Source organism: Podarcis filfolensis (genome assembly GCF_964270895.1).
Source record: "Podarcis filfolensis genome assembly, chromosome: 2".
Classification (NCBI taxonomy): Eukaryota; Metazoa; Chordata; class Lepidosauria; order Squamata; family Lacertidae; genus Podarcis; species Podarcis filfolensis.
The window spans coordinates 120,958,101-120,966,474 of record NC_139605.1 but is presented as its reverse complement, the minus strand read 5'-3'; the positions used below and the strand labels follow the sequence as shown (position 1 = coordinate 120,966,474).

General features: G+C 42.9%; 1 long non-coding RNA gene across 1 annotated transcript; it reads right to left on the bottom strand.

Moving 5' to 3' along the window:
• Nucleotides 1-245: 245 nt before the first annotated feature.
• Nucleotides 246-2,188, bottom strand: LOC310756157. Its single transcript, XR_014544731.1, has 3 exons — nucleotides 1,980-2,188; nucleotides 1,217-1,881; nucleotides 246-861 (listed from the first exon to the last, which is right to left on the bottom strand). It is a non-coding gene; the product is annotated as an uncharacterized lncRNA (long non-coding RNA).
• Nucleotides 2,189-8,374: the final 6,186 nt, after the last annotated feature.

The window sequence follows — 8,374 nt, the reverse complement described above, 5'->3', positions numbered from 1 at the left end:
CATCCTTCCAGCCAAATCACATGGAGCTGAACTCTAGGGAAATCACAGAGAACATGATTAGCTCAGTCGTAGCAGTTCGGTACATTGCCAAAATGGGAAGGAGACTGGTGCATAGCTGTCAACTTTCCCCTTTTCTTGCGAGGAATCCTATTCGGAATAAGGGAATTTCCCTTTAAAAAAGGGAAAAGTTGACAGCTATGGACTGGTGGGGTGAGATGGTGGGTAGAAAAAAACATGGATTGCAGCAGGGGTCAGAGTTTAGTTGTTTATGGTGGGGCGGATCTGTGATCAGAGTCGTGGGCCTGAAGAATTGGAGCACATGTGTCACAGTAACTCACTGACATACTAACCTACCAGCCCAGGGAATGGAAACCTTGGAGTCACTAAGCCTTTAATCCCCCTTGTTTCTGATCTGCTTTACTCTTCTTAAAGTGACAGAAGAAAGATTAAAGGAAGGGGTGAGTGGGGAGGAGGCACCCACTTCTCTTTCCCTTAGAGCGACCACCTCCCCTTGTGAAGACAGCATGCAAGCCTGCCCCCTGACGAGAAAACAGTCTGGATTCTTTTGGGGTGGTATGTACAATCAGACAGGAACATAATACAAGAGGAAGAACTGGTGCTGTGGATCCCTCTGTCCTTTCCTGATAGTACCATCAGGGTTTGCCAGAGAGGGAATGCGTGACCTGGGCAAATTGGGCAGTTCAGTAATCATGGGACAGGCACTTTCAGGCAGCTGAACTGGCTCAGCAACAAATCTAGACTAAGTGGATTAGCACCTGCCCAAATGAGATGCATCAACCACCTCAGTGTACAGGGGCTGCTGGGAAAATCCACCTGGAACTTGACCTTAGTCACACTGCACTCTATATCTGTTGTGTATTGAGTCAAAGGATTTTATATCTGTATTATTATTGTCTGTATTTGCATTAGGGTAAAGTAACTGCCTTTTGGTTCCAGAGGGTACAGCTACTATTGGTTCATTTAAGCTGCTGTATTTCGATCCTCTGTCTTATTGGTTTCCTCCAAAAGGCAGAACTGTGATTGCCTGATATTGTTCCCTCCAAAATGTATCCTTTGTAGCTAGTTCTCTGTCCCTATAAATGTAGCTCTCCCCTCCTCAGTTCTCAGTCTTGTTTGCTTTAATAAAGAAGTGTTACTACAGAACTGTCTCCAGCATATTATGTCAAGAGAGCTGAAATCACAAACCCCGCGTCACAACAATATCTATGGCAACTAACTCAAGTGAAGGCTTCAGAGTTCTGAACAGGCCTCCCCCTACCATACACAGCCAAAGAACCAATAAGTGACTGAAAACCTCTTGGTAATGGCAATCTCACAGCAAATTCAATTTGTGAAACAACAACAACCAGCCAGCCAGCAGTCTTCACAGGTCACATCCAGGACTGTTCTGCAAGTGTAGCAGATGCCTGCTTGCACAACAGAATGTTCCACTCACCTGCAGCTCCCCATGTACCCTCGAAATCTGCTCCAGAGGGTTGTCAAACCCTCCAAAGCAGATTTTGAGGCTGTTCAGGGAGAAGAGAAGAAGCAGAAGGACCACCATGTCAGCGGGGTCCCCATGTGCAGCACTGAATACAACCCAGAAAAAGCAGAAATTCCGCTCCCGGCCCAAAAGTCTCATTGAAGGCCCTTGCTCTGCTGTTTCGCTACTCTTTTCCCTTTCAATCACCATCACCAACATCATTCTGATTTTATAGTTTTAACTTGTTTTAATTGTACTGAGTTTCTGTATACCGCTCAGAGACGGTAATTAAGCAGCATATAAATTGTCAAAATAAAAGAATAAACTCATACGTCTGCCTCAGGTGCTCCTAGTTGTTGCTGGTGTTCCCCCTCCAGGTTGCACCGTTGGTTTATGAGCTTGTGCATAGGGTGCATAGCTGTCAACTTTTCCCTTTTCTTGCGAGGAATCCTATTCGGAATGAGGGAATTTCCCTTTGAAAAAGGGAAACGTTGACAGCTATGGTAGGGTGGCCAGGTTGCAACTCAGTGAAGAACACGGGATTACCTTTGCACACTTGCAAAGGTAGCTGTGGACATGGTTACTTTCTCTGCACCTCCTTGCCTACCTTTGGCAGGAAGCTGGACTTTGCATTTGCCCACCCGCAGGTGGGAGAGGACTCAGCAGAAGACATCAGGGTGGCTGGGGCTCTGCCAACAGCCCAAGAGATGCCTTGTCCTAACACCAGGCCTATTCAAATAACCCCCTCGAAAGCACAACCTGGAGCAAATTTTCCATCTGTCAAATGACCACGTTGACCTTGCCTTTCATCAATACCACCTACCCAAACAATTACTTATCTGAAGGAGTGGCCTGGCCCCGGCTGGGCCTTTACCTTTGCTCTGGTTTCCAGAGCCTTACAGTCACCTTTGACTTGTTAGGTTTATTCTTGGCAAACAAAATCATGAGAACATCCATGGGAGAGCAGCACATGCGAGTGGTCAGGGGCCCTCGATGACCCTCTACAATCTCACTATAATATCTTGGATCCAAGCCCAGGAATGCAGCGTCCATGTTCAAATGGTGCAAGAGCATTAGGCAGACAGGCAAAGACCACCCTCAAGGTCTGCTCTTGTCGGCCTCTTCTCAGGGCGATCTAGCCTCAACTGCCCCAATGTGTTTTAATCTGATAGTATTGTTTAATGCGTTTTTCAAATATGTGGTTGCAAATCACTTTGGTAGGATTTTTAGATCCTGAATAGCAGGATATAAAATGGTAATACTCTCATTCATTCATTCATTCAGCCTTTATTGGCATAATATGAAATGGTAACAAATACATACCCTCCAACATTTTTCTGATGAAAATAGGGATGTCCTATTCCATTGTAGTAGTGGTAGTAGTAGTAGTAGTAATATCCCCTGCCCATCTGACTGGGTTGCCCCAGCTACTCTGATTCCAACACATATAAAAACACAATATAACATTAAAAAACTTCCCTATACAGGGCTACCTTCAGATGTCTTCTAAAACTTGTATAGTTACTTATCTCCTGGCTTGGGGGGGGGCATAACTCCATACCCTCCAACATTTCTCCAATGAAAATAGGGACATCCTAAGGAAAAATGGGTCATTCCGGGGTCAAATCAGAAGCCAGGGCAGCTTCTTAAAATCTAGAACTGTCCTTGGAAAATGGGGACACTTGGAGGGTCTGTAAATAACAGATGGTTGCTTCAGAGCCCTATTCCAAAGGATGGATACACAGATATAGATGTATATACACACTTTTTGAAGCCTGCCCCATCACTAAGAGCTATAAATGGGTCCTGTTTTCAAAATATGGCAAGGGAAAATTGGGGAGGGGGGTGACACCCTGAAATATGAATGCTCCAAGTAGAACTCTAGCCACCAAAAGCAAACTTTTTTTAAAAAAAGTATTGCAGTGCTTCTGGAAAAAAAATATTATCAGGTTCCAACAAGGGTCCCTCTTTTTTTAATTGGCCCTGATCCTGTGCCCTTCACAGCAGCATGGCACACAGACGATAAGGTACAGTTTCTAACATGCCTTGGGGAAATATTTACCTGCAAAATATTTGCATTTAGACTGCTATTAAAGGCATAGGACCAGGACCAGTAAAATGCTGACAACCTTCGATTAAGACTCAAGGGGAATGGAATAACAGAGCAACTCTGGAACAGCCAATAAAACGCATATCCTCTGTGTGAGTGCTATCCAAACTCATGGGCATTTTTAGGAGACCCATAGATGATGATATTCTCATCTGAGGTTGTAATCAAAGTGTCCCCACTTTCATAAGCTAGGCAGGTGATGACTAGGAAAAAGGACTTTTCTGTGGCAGCAGTGGCACCCTGATTCTGGTATATTCTCCCTAGGAATAACTGGTGCCCACTGTTCTTTTAGGTGCCAGATCTACATTGTTTTATTTTCCCAAGCATTTAGCCAATGATATTTTCTTATCACTATCTGATTACTCCTATAAATTATTTGGATTATACATTTGGAATAGTTTTTAATTTTACAGTTGATAGTTTCATTCTGTTTTGTAAGCCACCTCAAAATACTGGCAATGGAAAATTTGGATATTAATATTTATATAGCATTTCCCTAAGGGTACATAGCTTGTGCTCTTCTTCTTCTTCTTCTTCTTCTTCTTCTTCTTCTTCTTCTTTCTTTGGCAATCACTCGTAGCCAGGTATGATTGTCTTCCATAAACACGGTTTTAACAATGAGTCCGTAAGTGACTTTGGAGGCCACTTCTGGACCCACACGTCCTTCCACAGTGGGGACATTGGTTCCTGGGCGGGAGTTGATCACAGTGTGGTTTGGACTCCAGTTGAATTTGACTTTGGGCTGTGGCGCTCATCTCTACTTTCAAACTGCCGACCTTGCAATCAGCAAGCCCAAGAGGCTTGGTATGTTCAGTGTTCTCTACTCAGCCGAAACCTGGGTTCAAAGCCAGCTCAAGACATATTGTTGCCTGAGGTGAAGGAAAAGGTTCCATCACTCCCAATTCCAAGCACTGAAGCCAACTAGACTAGTAGCTGATTCTGACTTCAGCACTGGTGAGAGGTCAGCATTATGCCTCAGGGTGAAAGGCTAGCATATGGGGTGGATGGCAGGCCATGTAGCTGACGAAGCTCTGTTCACCAACAGCTCACCCACCCCCAAGTCTCTGCCACCTGAGGCAACTGCCTCATTTGGCCTAATGGTAGGACCAGCCCTGCCTGGGATAAATGCACTATTGACTGGGCCTGTACAAGTGTGAAATAGGTTTCACAGCACCTGCCGATTATGGGGCAAGAAGGAAGAGAGCATTTGCAGAGGAATTGCCAGGCAGGGAAACATTAATGCAGCTGTCCCTCAAGCACCTCATAGGAAGCTCAGACATACCTGGCACTGGACTTTGCCCCTTTGGAAGCCTGATCTGGTTGCAATGTGTTATGTCATTTTCCTGACAGGAGTGGAGTAGGCAAAGGCCACATGTGCCTGAAATAGCCACATGTCCTTCTGCCAGGGAAGGCCCTTTGCCCTGCATTCAAGTGCCATGGCAACAAGAGCAAGGACCCACCAGCCAGAGCAAGAGAGAACGGCCTTGGAGGTAAAAATAAACAGGCGGTACTTGGGTAAGGTCCCCAAAAGACTTTGCCTCTTCCCACAATGTTTGTCCTGCACATGTCTGAATGCAGGGCTGAGAGCAAAGACCTGCAGGGCTTTGTTTCCCCAAGGGGGTGGACAATGGTGCAGGGGAAAGTGCTTAGTGGATTGAAGCTTCCCAGGTGGAAAGCCAGGTCTGGTTGATTCTGCCCCCAACTCTGAAACGAAAAGGTGGTTTAAAGCAGGGGGTGAAAACCCTTTTCAGCCAAAGGGCCACATTCCCTTGTGTGTATACCAAGGGTGGGCATGGGCTGGTGCAAAAGTGGGCAGCACAGTGGGTAGAACTGACTTTCATACAGCAGGTTACATTCCATCCATGAAGAAGGCAGGGTTCTATCCAATGTAGTACAGCACTGCCTTGGTTTAAGAACAGTCCTGTTTACGAACTATTCAGTTTACGAACTCTGCAAAACTGGAAGTAGTGTTCCGGTTTGCAAACTTTACCTCAGTCTGTGAACGGAAGCCAAACGGTGGAAGGGCACCGGCGGAGGGAGGCCTCATTGGGGAAAGCGTGCCTTGGTTTAAGAATGTTTCAGTTTAAGAACAGACTTCAGGAACGAATTAAGTTCGTAAACCAAGGTACCACTGTATTAAGGACTCAGCTACATTGGCAAAGAAAAAGTGCTTTATACGTGTTGTTTATGCACTCCAACACCGTGACACCAGATGGTGCTGTAGAGTTCAGTTTTTGCTAACCTGATTTCTCATACAAAGTTTGCAATGCATTTAACTGAAACGCTTCTTTGATGTGCCTAGATCCAGCCTAAATGTCTCATCAGAGCAATGATTTCTGCTTCCTCAGTGGGACCTCTCCCCTCCCCCCAATATGTTTTATGAGTTTCCCCAACTCTCCAAAGCAGATTTGGGGAGGGAACAGGACACAGAAGCAGGAGTGGGGAGTCCCATTGTACAAGTGGATATCCCCAGAGTCGGTCATGACTGGACCTAATGGTCAGGGGTCCCTTTACCTTTACCTTTTACTTAACTCAAAGCATCCGTCCCAAATAAAGAAATAATTGAAATGTGCAAACTTTCCTAGCGTGAGACATGAAAAACGAACAATTCATTGTGCTTCTCAACAAATAAACACACTGATAACATCCAGCTCACACTATTTTTTCTGTCTATTGCCCCAGAGGCTGCAGAGACCATGGGAGATATCCAACATTGATCATGCTTACAACAAACATTGAAATCAACTGATTTCAGTGGTTCTACTCTGAGAATAGCTAAAGCTGGATATCATCCCATGAATTGTTGCTTGGGAACAGTGATGGATAGGATGTTAGCTATGAAACTGTGGCTTAATCTCAACAAAACAGAGGTACAGGGGATTTGTTTTTATTTTGGCTTCTTTTAATTGCAAATGTATTTAAATTATTTCTTAGTGACCTTTGGGTATAGCTCAGGACCACCTCTTTCCATATGAACCTACCCGGACCCTGAGATCATCTTTGGAGGCCTTCCTTCGTGTGCCTCCTTCTCAAGAGGTCTGGAGGGTGGCAACATGAGAACAGGCCTTCTCTGCAGTGGCTCCCTGGCTGCGGAAGCCTTTCCCCAGGGAAGTTCACCTGGTGCCTTCATTATACACCTTTAGGCACCAGGTAAAAACGTTCCTTTTTAACCAGGCATTTGGCTGACCAGATTGACATCTTATATTCTTCTAAAATGTGGTTCTTTTTTTGGGAGGTGTTATTGGGTTATTGTTCTTATTTTGCTTTTATATATTTTGAACTTTTCTGTGAACCGCCCTGAGACCTCTGGGTATAGGGTGGTATATAAATTAAATTAATAAATTTTAAATGGTGGTGAAATATACTCAGAGTCGCAAAGTGATTTCATGCTCTTTATTCAGCTCATAGTGGTGAGGAGGAATGAATGAAAGTCCCCTCAAAGTATCTGCTTTATATACATTATTTACACAATGGGCTGCACATGATTGGCTAATTCCGGAATTCTACTGTAAGCCAATCAGATTCACTTCAATCTGGAGCATGATTGGGTGGTTCCTGCCAACCAATCATACTGCTGCATTGTTCTAGGACCAATCAGACTGTGGCATTCTGAATCCTATTGTTCTAGGACCAATCAGACTGCTGCAGTTTGGATCCTATTCAACTCAGTACATAACAGGTGGATTATAATTTGTAAAGTGAAAAAGTACAGACTTACTACTGTGTGTTCATAATATGAATGACTTACAAGGCAATACTATGAATATTTACTCAGAAGTCCCATTAGGTTCAGTGAAACTTACTTCTAGGAAAGTACACACAAGACTGCAGCCTTAAAAACATAATTAAAGTGGGTTAATGAGAACTAGAATCTTAAAAGAATAAACATTCCTAATGAGTTAAGGAGACTCTTCACCATATTTCTGAAACATGCATGTGTTTTTAATCATTGGAAGCTGCTGAAGAAGGAACCAATAGGTTGAAAATTATCGGGCAAAGTTTAAGTATAGTAAGTAATGACTAAACTATATGTGTCTGCTCAAATGTAAATTCCTTTTTTATATATAAAATTTATTTTCAGTTTTTTCAAATTTACATCATATACACATTAATTAATAATACAAATATCCCTTTGGATTCCTTCTGTTAGGATTTTTTTACTGCATCTCCATTGCAACTCCAGTTTTTCATTTTCTCCTTTCCTTTTCCTTAGTCAATAATCTTAATAGGAAAAAGGAAAAGGAAAGGAGAAAATGAAAAACGAAGTTTTAAATTAATCCTGCTAAGGAATTTAATTGCTTACAATCATTTTTCAAATAAATTACATATTTTCCCATTCTTTGTTAAAAGTAATTTCTTCCTGGTTTCTAATTCTTGCCATAAGTTTTACCATTTCAGCATAGTCCATTAATTTTAACTGCCAGTCTTCCTTGAATGGGATCAAATGTAAATTCCATTGAGCTCAATGAATAGGTAGGATTGCACTGAAAGGCTGCAGTTCTATTACAAACTTGAAACAGATTTTCTAAAAATTGTAGAAGAAAATGGTGCATATGTGTTTGTATATATTTTAACCCCCTACTTTGTGTGGACCAGCTGTGACCAGTACTAATAATACACTTGTAATTATGTATTCATTGTCATCTGAATTGTAAGAGAAATACAATACATTATTAAGTTACTGTATCTCATTTGGAAATATCTTCGACTTAACCCTTCTTTGATTTCTGATGTTGGGAATAGATGATTTGCAATGGGGAAACTCATGAAGTCCTAGGATG